This window comes from Microcaecilia unicolor, unplaced genomic scaffold (assembly GCF_901765095.1).
Source record: "Microcaecilia unicolor unplaced genomic scaffold, aMicUni1.1, whole genome shotgun sequence".
Taxonomy (NCBI): domain Eukaryota; kingdom Metazoa; phylum Chordata; class Amphibia; order Gymnophiona; family Siphonopidae; genus Microcaecilia; species Microcaecilia unicolor.
In genome coordinates, this window is record NW_021962870.1 from 224,324 (window position 1) to 240,792 (window position 16,469).

At 43.6% G+C, this 16,469-nt stretch overlaps 2 long non-coding RNA genes across 2 annotated transcripts; both read right to left on the minus strand.

Moving 5' to 3' along the window:
• Positions 1-494: 494 nt before the first annotated feature.
• On the minus strand, positions 495-4,085 carry LOC115458584. The gene is made up of 3 exons (XR_003940089.1): positions 4,071-4,085; positions 3,316-3,411; positions 495-589 (listed from the first exon to the last, which is right to left on the minus strand). It is a non-coding gene; the product is annotated as an uncharacterized LOC115458584 (long non-coding RNA).
• A 1,754-nt stretch (positions 4,086-5,839) lies between these two features.
• LOC115458586 lies at positions 5,840-15,267 on the minus strand. Its single transcript, XR_003940092.1, has 3 exons — positions 15,074-15,267; positions 6,055-6,092; positions 5,840-5,879 (listed from the first exon to the last, which is right to left on the minus strand). It is a non-coding gene; the product is annotated as an uncharacterized LOC115458586 (long non-coding RNA).
• Between the last annotated feature and the right edge of the window lie 1,202 nt (positions 15,268-16,469).

The following is a 16,469-nucleotide window of genomic DNA, read 5'->3' on the forward strand; positions in this document are numbered from 1 at the left end:
GCTGCCAAGTTACCTAGTTCCAGGAGGGAGACATTTGGCCAATCTTGGTTTGGAATTTAAACCCTAAAGCATTGTGGGATATATAGTCCATGATTCTACCCTTTAAAATCCAGGCTGCAGACCCTGTAATATATTAGGAAGTAAAATATAAGTAGAAACCAGTTTCATACCCACAGTCAGAGAGAGGAGAAATATTGGGCTTAACCACTGCCCAAAGGGTTTCACCATAAAAGGGAGGGTGAGGATTTTCACAACTATACCCTCTGTGAAGAAGGGTGGAAAATGCTTGAGAATGAGCTGGAGAATATTTGTGTACTGCCTCTGGGGTATCTCTCACCCTGTCAATCTGAGATACTTGCTACAAATATTAACCTCATTGTATTTAGACAACAATAAGACAATCACTGAATGATGCTGCAAAGGTTTTATTTACTCTACTAGAAAGTAACCAGAGCTCCGGTAATGTCACCGGGAGTCCCTGGAGGGCTGTTGGAGTAGAGGGTACAGGGGTGGTGTCCTCAAGCGGGAGAAAGACTCTTCTGAATTTCAACAGTGAGGCTGGTCCAAAATCAAGTACAGGTCCGGTTCACTAGAGGAGGAGAGAGAGGTGGAAAAGCATGAGCAGAACCAGGGGGAATATCTCGCCCCCACCTCACAACATCATATAGAGCACTAACACTCCTACCTAGACCCTGAAACTCAGAACAGTGGAAGGAGTTCCTGATATGTCCTCAGCTAAGTAGAGTCACAGAGCTCAGAGCAGGAGTTATTAAAACAAACTTGGCTACAGTCCCAGTAAAGAGTCCTCAGAGGAGTCTCAAGTTACAGTAGAGAACATTTTGAAGAGTCCCAACCTTATTAATTTTTGAAATATGACCTATTAGATCCCACGACTGCCCTCATTAATAAGTCCTGTGACTCTAAAAAGGGCTTCAGTTTATCCTTTATTGAAGGGGAGTGTTCTGGATCTTACTCAGGTTGAGAGCTATCGTCCTATTTCATCTTTGACATCATAAATATTGGTGGCGGAGCTGGTGGTGGGAGGCGGGGATAGTGCTGGGCAGACTTGTACGGTCTGTGCCAGAGCCAGTGGTGGGAGGCGGGGCTGGTGGTTGGGAGGCGGGGGATAGTGCTGGGCAGACTTGTACGGTCTGTGCCAGAGCCGGTGGTGGGAGGCGGGACTGGTGGTTGGGAGGCGGGGATAGTGCTGGGCAGACTTATACGGTCTGTGCCAGAGCCGGTGGTGGGAGGCGGGGCTGGTGGTTGGGAGGCGGGGATAGTGCTGGGCAGACTTGTACGGTCTGTGCCCTGAAAATGACAGTTACAAATCAAGGTAAGGTATACAGAAAAAGTAGCACACGTGAAATTATCTTGTTGGGCAGACTGGATGGACCGTGCAGGTCTTTTTCTGCCGTCATCTACTATGTTACTATGTTAATTGGATTTCTCCTTCTTCCTATATTTTCAAAATTAAATCTCAGTTCACTTGTGTGGTAAACAGGAGTTTCAGAAAAAGTGTGAATTGTCTCTCTCTCTTCCTCAATTTCCTGTATTAAGTTGTTTCCTTCTTCAAGAGATCTCTCCTTTAGAAGTTGTCTTTCATCGATTTGACTACCTACAGCAGGAACCTGGACTGTGCCAAGCTAAAGAAACTTCCTACCCTCTAATTTTCCTGACTCAAATTATTAAACTGAAAATTTATAGCCCTATCTATGTAGATGGAGAGCACTTCTTCCCTTTTGAAGCTCCTAAAATGAATGAAACTCTCTCACTCACACACTCATAGATGCATTCCCCTCTCTACTCAGTAAGTTTACTAATCTGGCTAATTCAAAATGTGAGCAAAGTCTTTTTTGAACTTATAGGATTTAAACACTCTTAAACTGAAATTCTCCCTTTTCTATTTTTCATAAGCTTCAAGTAATCCTGAAATATTCAGATCCTTTTCTCAGAAGAAACCTCAAACTTGTAAATCTCCACCAATCTCTTTTCACACATATAAGGCACTCTTTTATAATTTCAGTCAACTTAGATCAAACAACAATTCTTTCTTTCAATTCTTACACACACGGAGCTCACAGCTGCATGTCTGTCTTGGCCAAATCGTCAGTTGCTCTCCCCTCTCTGTTCCTGGGCAGCAGGGTTGCCAGGTGGAACATTTTTTCCCCACCCAAACCAGCCCAAAACCAGCCCAAAACCTGCCCAAAGTTAAACCCCGCCCCTGATACCCCCACCCCCACCGTCATCAACCCCGCCCCTGCCGTCATCGGCCCCGCCTCACCATCATCGGCCCCGCCCAAAACGTCACTAACCCCGCCCAAAACGCCACTAGCCCCGCCCCCACGGCCCGAAAAATCGCTGAAAAAAACGCAACCCGCCGCGGGCAAAAATTTCCCGCGGCGGGTCGCGGAAAACCGCCCAATAGGGCGGGAAAACCGCCCACCTGGCAACACTGCTGGGCAGATTTCTAACAGGAGCTGATCATCCAATCAGAAAGCTCTATTTGATTGCAGATTAACATACAGACACTCTAATGGGAATTTTTAGTCAAAAACACTAGATAAACCCTTCGTTTTTGTATCAAACTTCACATTTTGGATCAGAGCCATGCCCTAACATTAAGGCTGTAAACATTCCCATCAATGTTTACCCACAAATATGCAAATGAGAACCTCCCAAAAACGGACTAATTTGCATAAGGCTTGAGCAAATTTGAGTACATAGCATACCAATCCCATTTCCTAGCACCTAAATTCTGCAATTAGATTTAATGCAAATACTTTTAAAACTTCTTTTAGCACTTTTAAAATCTCAGGTGTCAGTGCAGGTCTCCTTGGAATGAATTGCTCATGTGCAGGAATTCATCCTAATTAAACATCTCCCTGGCAACCCAGGACACCTCCATCCGACCCCCCTGCTCTCCCAGCAGTAAGGTAAACAAATTAAACCAATTCCTACAACTATGGAATTTATTAATTTCATTTATCTGAGAGAACTAAGCAGGACTGTGAGATTTTCATGTACATACTACCTAGTTGTATATATGGTAATGGAATTATACTAATTCACATTCTATTGGTCTGGTGTCCTTTTCCTGCTTCCCTGGGTTTCCATCTCAGTCAGATTTAGCCTCCTTTGGGCTGTGGTGTCAGGAACCTTCATTCAGGTGTTGCTCCCTGAGGTTTAATCCCCCTCACTGGTAACCCCATTTCCATCCCACCCACCCATTTCAGCTCCAAAACTCTGCCTGGGAGGCACAGATGCAGGTCCAGGGATACCCTGAATTATTTTCTTTCTACAGAGCTCAATACTCACATTTTCTCTCATGGTAGACTAGAAGATTCTCCCGTATACATTGCACAACAACAATCCAGAGCTTCTATAAATGGTAATTGGGACTCATGTTTAGCTCTGTAAATATAAGACACAGAGATTGAGGTTTGTACACAGAACACACACCAACCCTCGCCGATGACAGAACATGGGGCCAAAATTAGGAATGTTTTGCGCAATAACAATGATGGGCCCTGACGCAGCTTTATGAAACATGTCATGTTGGCTCAAGTCCAAAATATATAATAAACAAGCTTTAAGATATGTGAAGTATGAATTTTAAAATAATTATGACAAGATAAGTTTTGATATTTTGGATTTCTGTGATAAATTTGGGACCGAAGATGAGACAAGTGAGTTGTCGTTATCAAGAATATTTTGCCTGTTCTGGAGTCTATACAGGGGAGAATGTTTCCTTTTACAGCTTACTAAAAAAATGATTCAGATCCTGGTATCACCTCAGTGGCAGCAACACACAGTCCCTCCACTGCCAACTACTTGTCAAGCAAACCACAACCCTGCAAGGAAGGTTATTCCGAGTCTGTAAACCTTCCAAACCAGATTCATACCATCTCCACGTCATGTCCCACTCTTCTACAACTTGTCTCAATTTCCCCAGGCATCTAATCACACTTGCAGATGCGACAGGGGTGGTCACACAAGGCCCCATGCTCCTTGGGGCCTTGCATCTCTGCTACGTCTGTCCTCCTGTCTCGGAACACCTTCCTTCTCCGTACCTTAATGTGCATCTACATTTCCTTTTGATGCCACTTCCTGTTTCTGCAAGGGTAGGATGCAGCAATGAAGAAACTCTGGGCTCAGCAGCTGATGGGATATGAAAATCACTGCTGCTGTATGCCACTTTCTACTGAAATGTGGTGGATGTACATCAAAATATGGGTAGAAGTGGGGTTTCGAGAGCTTTGAGCCTCCTTTTACACTCTGATAATAGCTTATGGTGGTGGGCGCTGGTAGGGGTCTGCATAGGGCCCCCCAATTGCTAAGACCGGTCATGGATGCATTCTTCCTCTTGCCTTGTGGGCAGGGACTGAGAGGAAACTTGCCGTGCACTTAAATGTATGACCTGGTAGCACAACACTGTACTTTTCACTGCTGACCCTGTCAGAGACACACAGAGGATCTGCGATGAGAAGGGCAGACAATGAGGGAGTGTTAAGAAAAGGAGATGCTGGACTGAGGTGGACAGAGAGGGAAGCTGCTGAGCCAACAGAGAAGAGATGCTGGATAAAGGGAAGGAGAGAGAGAGAGAGAAAAGGAAACTGATGATTGCATTTGATAGGGTGGTAGAGGGTCTGATGCTAGGGTTGAGGATGGGAGAAAAGGGCCGATGGTGGCAGATCTAATCTAATCTAATGTCAAGTTTATATACCACAAAAATCCCAACATGAGATTCTAGGTAGTTTACAATGCAAGAAGTTGCACAGAAGCAGGAAAGAACAGAACAGTAGGATTAACAAAAGGTCTTCAGTTTCTTATACAACCATCCATAGTTACCTAACGGTAAAGAATTCCATTCAGTAGTAGCATCAACCTGATGTTTAAATCTTATATTTCCAAAAACCGGTACCTCAGTACTAAATTTTCCTGCATTCTGACAGAATTATTTTTAAAAAAGAACTGAGTTAACAGTTCATAATTCCCATACAGCACTTGATAGACTAAACAAATAATTTTAAAAATGATTCGTGCAGGAGTGGAAGTTAGTCGGATCTGATGTGGGGTCTGGGAGAAAGGGGAGATAACTGCAGACCTGAGGATTGGATAAGGGGGCTGAAGTGGGAGATTGCAGAGAGATGAGAGAAGAGGTGAGTAGAGAGGAGAGATAATTGGAAGGAATAAAGGTGGAGAGAAGAAAGGAGAGAAAGGGTGGTGAAGAAACAGAATCAAGAAAGAGGTTAGGGTAGGGACAATACAAGTGACTGACAGATGTACTTACTTTCTAGGGACACATATTCTACATGAATTGTCCAAGATTTCCGGGTGAAAGTCACATTTAGCGATCTTTATTAAGCCATCAAATCTGAGGGGAGATATGATACAAGTTTATAAAATACTGAGTGGAGTGGAATGGGTAGAGGTGAATTGCTCGTTTACTCTTTCCAAAAATATTAGGACTAGGGGGCATGCAATATAGCTACTAAGTAGTAAATTTAAAAAGAATCATAGAAGATATTTCTTCACTCAATGTGTAATTAAACTCTGGAATTTGTTTCTAGGGTAAAAGCAGTTAGCTTAGCAGGGTTTATAAATGTTTTGGATAGTTTCCTAAAAAAGAATCAATAAGCTAATATTAAGATGGACTTGGGAAAATCCAAAGCATATTCTAGGATAAGCAGAATAAAATTTGTTTTGCTCTTCTGGGATCTTGCCAGGTACTTGTGACCTGGATTAGCCACAGGATACTGGTCTTGATGGACCTTCTGTCTGTCCCAGTACAGCAATGCTTATGTTCTTATGTTCAAAATATTCTTATAATCTTACCTAGGTGCACAAACCTTGTCCATCCTCAAGTCTACACAAATCATCTGTAAAGAATAAAAAAGAAGAGTCAAAGGTCATAGGAATCTTCACATAGATGGTGCCTGGGAGGGTTTGAGAATGTGGAGTGAGTAATAATTCGAGTGTTGGGGGTGTGAAGATGGGGAGATTTAGTATCAGAGGAGTCCTTAGACGTATGGGGTTAACTAAATTTATATCTACCTCGTGAGTCACTGCACGGACACTCAGACTCTCTAAACCTAGAAAGAGGAAAAATAAAAATATTTAAATATCATAATTTGCTTGAATAACACTGAAAGCTACAACTCTGACAGTCTGCACCTCTCTTCCTAAAGTATTACAACATTCTTCTGAGGACCAGGTCTAGTTTAATGCTATATTGGACCTAGGGAAACATATTTTTCTGAGCCCCACCCCATGACCCCTGCATTGATCTTTATTTATGATTTCTTCCCCACCCCAATATTTGATTAATATCTATATGCAATTGCCAGAACCCTAAGAAATGAAGATGGGAGAGTTAGAACAGATTGCACTAAATTAGATATAATTGTCATCTCTAAGACCTGGTAGAAGAATAACAGTAGGACACTGTCATACCAGGATACAAATGATATCGTAGTGATAGGGTGGATCGAATTGGTGAAGTAGTCACTTTGCATGTTACGGAGGGCTGGAATCAAAACACATCTTGGAATCCCTATGGATTGAAATTCCATGTGTAAAGGGGAAAAGGATAGTGATTGAAGGGTACTACTGTCAACCTGGCCAGAATGGACAGATGGATGTAGAAATGTTATCAGAAATTAGAGAGACAAACAAACAAGACAACACAATAATAATGGGTGATTTCAATAACTCTGATATTGACTCAGTAAATATAACACCAGGGCAAAGTAACATAGAGGAGCATTTTTGAATGGGGACGCCCATCTCTGAGGATGTCTCCGCAAAGGGGCGGGGCATCCCGTAATATGGAAACAAGATGGCGTCCATCTTTCGTTTCGATAATACGGTCGGGGATGCCAAAATCTTAACATTTAGGTCGACCTAAGAGTTGGTCGACCTAAATGCTGAGGTCGCCGGCGTTAGACATGGGAGCCCTCAGTTTTTGCCGATAATGGAAACCGAGGGCACCCATCTCAAATACGACCAAATCCAAGGCATTTGGTCATGGGAGGGGCCAAGATTCATAGTGCACTGGTCCCCCTCACATGCCAGGACACCAACCGGGCACCCTAGGGGGCACTGCAGTGGACTTCACAAATTGATCCCAGGTACATAGCTCCCTTACCTTAGGTGCTGAGCCCCCCAACCCCCCCCCCAAAAAAAAAAAACCCACTCCCCACAACTATCCACCACTACCATAGCCCTAAGGGGTGAAGGAGGGCACCTACATGTGGGTACAGTGGGTTTCGGGTGGGTTTTGGAGGGCTCCCATTTACCACCACAAGTGTAAGAGGTGGGGGGGATGGGCCTGGGTCCACCTGCCTGAAGTCCACTGCAGCCACCACAACTGCTCCAGGGACCTGCATACTGCTGTCAGGGAGCTGGGTATGACATTTGAGGCTGGCATAGAGTTGTTTTTATTTTTGGTGGGAGGGGGTTAGTGACCACTGGGGGAGTCAGGGGAGGTCATCCCCGATTCCCTCCAGTGGTCATCTGGTCTGTTCGGGCACTTTTTTTGACTTGGACCTGAAAAAAAGGGACCAAATAAAGCGGACCAAATTCTTGCTGGGGCGCCCTTCTTTTTTCCATTATCAGCCGATGACGCCCATCTCTTCTCGGCCGATAAACATACCCCTATCCCGCCTTCGCTATGCCTCCGAATGCCCCCAGGAACTTTGGTCATCCCCGTGACGGACTGCAGTTGGGGGCGCCTGTTGGCACTGAAGTAGTGAGCCCTTGCGCCTTGACAGAGTGTGGAGGATCTGCGAAGCTCCGCACTCAGTCAGGCAGCCGGACGGACAACTCCTAGCTTCACCTGGGAAGCGACCACCGTTCCCCAGGAGTTGAGCTCCCAGGTGCAAGTGGCCCCCAGGACTTCCGGATACGGTCGGGGTTGGACGGCCACCCGCCGTGGCAGGCAGGAGTAGAACAGATCCGGAACACAGATTGGGTAGGCAGCCAGTAAAGAAGGCTCAAGTTCAATCTACAGGTCAGGGCAGGCAGCAAGCAGACAATGGTCAGGTTCAATCCAAGTCAGCATCAACAGGAAAGTAGGAAGAAGAATGTTCAATCACCAGCACCAACCTCTAACAAGATAGAAGCCGAAGCAAAGATGGTGTCACAGGCCAGCTCTTAAATAGGCCTCCAATCAGAGGATCCTGGTCACAGCTGAGAGGTGAGAGATCTCATAGGGCACGCCCAAAAGATATTCAAGATGGCTGCCTCGTTGATGAACTACCTAAGATGGCTGCTCCTCAAACAATCCTTCCAAGATGGCTGCCCCTCAGATGATCTTTCCAAAATGGTTGCTGCTCAGATGATCCTTCCAATATGGCCGCCACTAGAAGAACAAGGTAGGGAATGCAACAGCGCCCAAAATCGGCTGTCGATTATACCTAGGGTTACCATATGGCTCCAGAAAAAGGAGGACGGATTGAGCCAGCCGGGTTTTACTTCCATTGCTTTCCATTGAAAGCAATGGAAGTAAAACCCGGCCGGCTCAATTACTTCCATTGAAAGCAATGGAAGTAAAACTCGGCTGGCTCAATCCGTCCTCCTTTTTCTGGAGCCATATGGTAACCCTAATTATACCGATTTGGGCGCCTGCGGGAGAAGGACGCCCATCTCCCGATTTGTGTCGAAAGATGGGCGTCCTTCTCTTTCGACAATAAGCTGGATAGTAACATAATAAATGACAGCAGATAAAGTCTGCCCAGCACTGTTCTTGTACTAAAAGTTCTGAAGATTCTGGAATCCCAATTAGTAGCAACATTCCATGTAGAATCCCAAAGAGTAACATAGTAAATGACGGCAGATAAAGACCTGTACGGTCCATCCAGTCTGCCCAACAAAATAAACTCATTTTTCATGGTCGGGTCGCCGAGAGCCAGAGCCGGGCCCGGGACAAGGCCGCCCCTGGCCCCCCCCCACCCGAGGTCGCCGCCCACCCGAGTTCACCGCCCACCCGAGATCACCAGGCCCCCCCACCCGAGGTCGCTGGCCCCCCTCCACCCGCTATCGGGCCGGGCTCTCGGAACTAACCTTGAGCCTCCTTTCACTTCGCAGCAAGCAGCGGCAGGGCAGACCTCTCCTCTTTCCTTCCGTGCCCCGCCCTCGCGGACGTTACGTCAGAGATACCGGTGCCAGAAATGGTAATCAAAGCTGACGAGTCAGAGAAACTGAATGAAATCTCTATAAATAGTAGATATTATTATAAGGAACAAAATTACAGAGCATATTCGAAAGCATGGATTAATGAGACAAAGCCAACAGAATTACTGAAGGGAAATCTTGCCTCACCAATCTATTACATTTCTTTCAAGGGGTGAATAGACATGTGGATAAAGATGAGCCAGTCGAAATTGTGTATCTGAATTTTGAAAAGTAGTTTGCCCAGCACCAACGTCAGGCTCACCGGTCTATAATTTCACGGATCTCCTCTAGGACCTTTTTTTTAAAATTCAGCGTTACTTAGGGCACCCTCCAATCTTCGTGTACCTCACTCGATTTTAAAGATAAATGACATGTTACTAATAAAAGTACCTCATGAAAGACTCAAGAGGAAATTGGAAAGTCATGGGATAGGAGGTAGCTCCTATTATGGATTAAAAACTGGTTAAAAGATAGAAACAGAGAGTAGAGTTAACTGATCAGTATTCTCAATGTGCTGTGTCCGCTGGTTTTTTAACTGGTAGACCTGCCATCCAAATGGCAGATGACAAGTGCAAAGTGATGCATATGTGAAAAAGGAAGCCGAACTATAGCAAATAGAATGATAGGTATTATTAGGAAAGGAATGGAAGCCAAAAATGAGGATGTTATAATGCCTTTGTTTCACTCCACAGTGCAACCGCACCTCGAATATTGTGTGCAATTCTGGTCACCACATCTCAAAAAAGATATAGTGGAATTAGAAAAGGTATAGAGAAGGGCAATGAAAATGATAAAGGGGTTGGAATGACTTCCCTAAGAGGAAAGGCTAAAGTGGCTAGAACTCTTCGAGGTCTATAAAATAATGAGTGGAGTGGAATGGGTAGATGTGAATCACTTCTTTCCAAAAAATACTGGACTTGGGGGCATACAATAAAGATCCAAAGTAGTAAATTGAAAATGATTCAGAGAAAAAGTTTCTTCACTCAACGTGTAATTAAACTCTGGAATTCGTTGCGAGTGAATGTATTAACAGCACTTAGCTTAGTATGGTTTTACAAAGGTTTGGATGGCTTCCTAAAAGAAGTCCATAGATCATTATTAAAATGGACTTGGGGAAATCCACTGCTTATTTCTAGGATAAGCAGCATAAAATATATTGTACTGTTTTGGGATCTTGCCAGGTACTTGATTTTTTCAGATTTTATACACTTTTAAGAGGTGACTATACCTGGGAGGCTGGAAAGTGTCAGGGTGATCAGCAGAAAAGTGACAGCTCCCTCCATGATCTAGCTCAGGAAGTCTTTCTCTCTTGTCTCTGAGTCTTCAGATTCTGCTCTGGATCTGCGAACTGTGATCTATATATACTGGAAGAGTCATTCCACCGTCACTGGGGGAAGAAACCAGAGGAAGGCGGAGATTGGTTCGTGTCTAGAATCCTCCCTCTCTCAATTCAAATTATTTGAAAGAGCCGATCGAGGGGCTCGTGTGGGAATTTAAATGGAGCATTGTGTCTTGACGTCACACGCTCTGAATTGAGAGAGGGAGGATTCTAGATGCGAACCCGCCCGGGGTTTGTGTCCGCTATTGGAGTTTCAAGTTGAAATTTGTTTTGTAAGTAATGAAGTTTTGAATATGAAAGGTTTCTAAGAAACATTGAAATACTAGTAAGAAAGGCCCGTTTCTGAGACCAATGAAACGGGCGCTAGCAAGGTTTTAATCATAGTGTGTATGTTTGAGAGAGTGTGTGTGAGAGTGACTGTGTGAGAGAGAGAGACAGAGTGAATGTGCGAGTGTGTGTGTGACATAGAGTGAGAGTGTGTGTGAGAGAATGGTTGAGCACAGTCCATTTTAATAATAGGCTATGGATTTTTCGTTTAGGAAGTCATGAAAACCTTTTTTAAAGCCTGCTAAGTTGAGCACAGTCCATTTTAATTTTAGGCTGTGGACTTTTCCTTTCGGAAGCTATCCAAACATTTTTTAAACCCTGCTAAGTTATTTCCAGTTTTTAGTTACGCGTGACCTGATTAATTAGGAAGTTGATGTTTCATTAAGTGATTGTCTTTTTTGGACATCCAAATTTGGTTGATCTATATAGAATGCAGAGGTATGTGTATATCATGACTTTCACCCACACTCCAAACCGTAGAGGCATGCTGTATGTACTTGAACATAGGGCAGGGTAATTTTATAAGTAGTAAATATGCACCAAAACCCCGTTTTTAAATTCCCCTTCCCCCATGTATGCACATACAGCAAGGACGAATCTAGCACAGACTCAGCTCATGTCCGTTTCCTTGGCTTCCGGCCAGCACAGATGCTCCTTTACAGAAAGTTAACGGGCCATCTCTGCCCTGCTACCCCCTTCCCCAGTCTGGCTGGCACTGGTTAATTAGCTGTGCTGTTTGCTGTGAGGAAGCGAATGGCAGGGCTCAGCTTCTGCCTGCAGCATGGCAGAGCCTGGAAAGAGGTTAGTTGTGAGCTACAAGTGTGGTAGAAAAGAGCTGCAGGGCACAGCACAGAAGGTAAGATTTAATGAATAGATCTGTATTTGTCACAGCATGCTGTTTTTTGTTTCTTTTAATGAGTGAGTAAAGTACCCTCACCTGTTTAGAAGTTGGTATTGCTACATGGGCAATAGAGGTATGAAGAGGTTGTGTTACTGAAGCTGTTGAAATCCAAAGTATTAGCACTTTTTCTAACAGATGTTGAATTTGTAGCAGCTCCATGTCCAGCGACCCTCTCCTCCCCTCCTGCACCCCTCTGCTGTGTACGGAGCCCTGTTGCAGGGTTTTTTTTCTTAGCTTTTTTCTTTGTGTACCGTCGGGTGGCTTGGCTGAGGCGGGGAATGCTTTTGCACGGTCGGTTGGTGAAAAGGTGAAGACGAAGGGGGGGGAGGTGGAGTTACCTGCATCGGCGTGAGCAACCGTGTTTTTTTTTCTTTTTGATATTTGGTTACTCCGTGGTTTTGTATGTTTTGTTTTTTGGGGTTTTTTTTAGCTAATGATGGAGCTTGGCAGCCAGTCTCCGGAGCGTGTTTCCCTACTCCTCCCCCGCCTGGCTCGCTGGAGACTGGCTGCCAACCTCCATCATTTGTTCCACTGTTCTGCCCTCGTCATCATCACGGGAAGCATTGTGGTGGCTTCACCACCATGAACTTCCGAACCCTTTCTCTAGTGGTGTGACTTCAGAACTTTTGTCTTCAGAACGTTGAGGGTGCGTTTTATTATAGTAGATACCCTAGTACGTGGGGAAACTATAGTATTGTTGATCAGTACTTTATGTTTGCCGTTCCCTTTCTGATGAAGTCATTCAAAACTCGACCAGAGTTAAAGGGAGTTCTGTCTGAGCTGGCGAGAATGAAGAGTATTTGTGGATTAAGTCCCATGCATGGGCACGTTTATGTCCCCAAGGGAAGTGACCATAATATCTTAGATTATAGTATTGATATATTTCATCTGGGTCATGACTGTCTTATACATTGTTATTTATCAGCTGTGTTTACATTTATGTGAATATGTGGTATCGTTGATTTAGATCAGAAGGGTGAATAATAATATATGTGTACACCTATATAAAGGGCAGTCTGTATCTATGCCACATTTTGTTTAATGTGACAAGGCGACAGCCATGGCTAGAAAGATGCTAGGCTGCATAGAGAGGGGTATAACCAACAGAAGAAAGGAGGTGTTGATGCCCCTCTACAAGTCATTGGTGAGGCCCCACTTGGAGTATTGTGTTCAGTTTTGGAGGCCGAATCTGGTTAAAGATGTAGAAAGCCTGGAAGCGGTGCAAAGAAAAGCTACAAAAATGGTACGAGATTTGAATTGCAAACCATACGAGGAGAGAATTGCCGACCTGAACATGTATACCTTGGAAGAAAGGAGAAACAGGGATGACATGATACAGACAAACACATTTTGAAAGGTTTAAATCTGCATATGAACCTTTTCCTGAGACGGAAAGGTAGTAGCACTAGAGGACATGAATTGAGGTTGCAGGGGGGCAGACTCAGGAGTAATGTCAGAAAGTATTTTTTCACAGAGAGGGTGGTGGATATGTGGAATGCCCTGCTGCGGGAGGTGGTGGAGATGAAAACAGTAATGGAATTCAAACATGCGTGGGATAAACACAAAGGAATCCTGTTTAGAAGGAATGGATGTATGGAATCTTAGTGGACGCCGGTATTTGGAGAATAAAACCGGTGCAGGGTGGACTTCTACAGTCTGTGCCCTGAGGAAGGCAGGGACAAATCGAACTCGGATATACATATAAAGTATTACATACCATGTAATATGATTTTATCTTGTTGGGCAGACTGGATGGGCCATTCAGGTCTTTATCTGCCGTCATTTACTATGTTACTATATGTTGACATTGTAAGTATTATACTTTGCCTTACTTTGTATTGCTATTTGAACATTTTTACTGCTGTAATTGCCTATTGCTCATGTTCGATCTATTCTTACTGTACACAGCCTAGAGTGAATTCCTTCAAAAAGGCGGTAAAAAAATCATAATCAATAAATAAAAATAATAGTAACTAAACAATAAGAAATATAAATAAAATAGAATACCAAACAAAAATCTATTGAGTATGCTAGGTCACAATGCATATAAAAAATCAATTGTGGAAGACAAAAATGGCACCAAATGTAACTGTCAATCATATTACCAGTATATTTATACACAAGTACTTTCAACGTGTTATGATCAGAATAAATTAAAAACATGTGAATATCTAGTGGACACCAGTAACATATAAAAGATCACATATAAAATACAGAAAGGGGACACACACCTAATAAAAAGCAAAAGAGTGTTTCCCCTTAATTAGTAAATCTACATACAAGACAGCCTAAAAAGTTAAAAACAAAATAAAAATTCTACAATGAGTGCTAACCATATTAAATAAAAAAAAAAAGAGCAGACAGCACATACAAGTAGCAGCTCTTGAACACGGAAAAACAGCATGAATGCTGATCAGCAGTTCTCTCTCTCTCACTATGGCTGAGCAGGGTCTGCCATCTTGAATTAGGCTGGTGCTGTCACGTTTTTCAAAGCAGGAACTAGATTTGTGAGCCCTTGGGCCACTGCCGAGGAGCGGCAGCGGCAGGCAAAACCACCCCCAAACCAGGGACCGGGCAGAACAGGACTGGAACCCCGGACTGGAGTTGCAGCTAAGGCAAGCAGACTGGAACAGGCAGAACAGGAACAGCTTCACCTGCGCTTGACCACCGTTCCCCAGGAGTTGAGCCCCTGGGTGCAGGCGGCCGGCAGGACTTACTGGACAACGCAGCCCCTAAACAGAAACACAAACACTGACAAACAAAAGACAGAACTGAAAGCTGCCAGGCAGCCACTAAACAAGAAACACAGAGAACCCAGAACTAGACACAGAAATACAAACAAGAATCAAGACTAGGACAGTACAATCTAAGCTACACAAAGACTAAACTAGAATCAGTCAGGGAACTAGAACAAGAAACTAAACTAGGCAGAAGTGCAACAAGCACCAACATACCAGGGCCTTAGGCGATGCAAAGGCAAAGCAGAGAGTTTCCAAATGGCTAATAAGCCCAGCAACAGTTGAGGCTCAGCTGTAGCAATCACCAGGCAGCTACGGGTGCTGTGCAGGCTCAAACAAAACAAGCAAGCCTGGCCGCCTGGAAGATCCGGACCGGACTGGGCTGAAATCTGGAACGGGTGACAGTAACCAGACAGTCCATTGCAGCCACCAGGTATGGCCACCAGGTGGCCAGAAGAAGGAGAGCAAGAAACATGGGCACAACCGTGACAGTTGCCTTATACTCTCTATGTAAAGGTTAAAGGTTATAGAACACTTGCAAAATTTAAATTCGTTAGTTAATCATAAAAAAGTATACATCTTTACGCTACCTACCTATAGAAATAATTCCGAGTTCTGGTTATTTATTGAAGGATGTCACATGGAAATTCAGGATTTCAGTTGACGCACCTTCTTGAAGCACTTGTCAGGGCAGACTTCTTTGTTGAAGGATGTCAGTGACAGTGGCTGTCTATTGCTGCATCCGTTTAGGTCCCAGGAGAAGGGCACAATCTAAGCATAGGACGTAAGGCACATTATGTTTTTCTTCATTGCAGGATGTTGCATCACCCTTTGGCGACTGCCTATTTGCATAATCCTATAGTCCAAGAAATGGAACAAAGGAACAATTCAAACATAGGACTTAATGGCACTTTATGGTCTCCCTGGTCAGGATATTTTCTTGTTTATTCATAGAAATATTTAATATCCACATAATCTAGTGCAGTTACCTTTGCAAGTGAAGGACTTATGTCGCCTTATTGTTGGTTTCGTCGGGGTGGAGGGCTCAGAGAGGTAGCAACTGCGGTTGAGGGGGACTTTAAGAAAATAACTGGAGTATTCCAGCTTTTCTCCCAGCCATCATTACTTAGGTTAGTTATTTTGTCTGGAGAATCCAAGAGGGTCATCCACCTTTTCTCTTTACTACCATGACATCATTTCCATAAGAGCTGTTTTAACTTGGCTACTATGAAATATTGTGCCCAAGATGAAGAGCTAATAACGCCCCCCTAGGAGCTGTGTGACTCTAAATGCTATACACCCTAACAAAATGCTCTATATTCAGATTGATTTATGTATTTAATTACTAGATATCATAATTGTTGCATGAATGTACAGTAGAATGCTGAGGGTGGTCCGGATAATCATAAATCAGGATAAAGAAAACAAGATTACAACATTACATATTAAACATTAGTTTTATTTTCATCAATATGTTTGCAGAAAAAAGTATAAAATGCAGTACTTCTATTCAAAAAGTACTATTTTAGTGCAGTGCTGTATTTCTTGTACATTCTGCATATACACTACTGTACACTAAAAAAGGAAGTAATTCTTAATTGCTTCAAGGCCGATTGTCATTTCTCTGCTGCAAGATCATGTAGTCTTTTTAGAAAAAGGATCTGGATTGACAAAATTCCTCATGAGAGACTCCTGTCATGGGATAGGAGGAAATGTCCTTCTCTTGATTATTTGACAGAAAACAGAGTATAGGGTTAAATGGTCATTTTTCTCACGTGGAGGATGGTGAATACTTGCATGCCTCAAGGATCTGTGCTATTTAACATATTTATAAATGATCTGGAAATCAGATCGATGAGTGAGTTAATTACATTTACAAATGACACAAAGCTGCCCAAACACATGCGGATTACAGGAAGACCTTAGGAAATTGGGAAGAATAGTCCAAATCAAAGTTACCTGATGCTAGGGTTCACCTTAGCAATCAGCA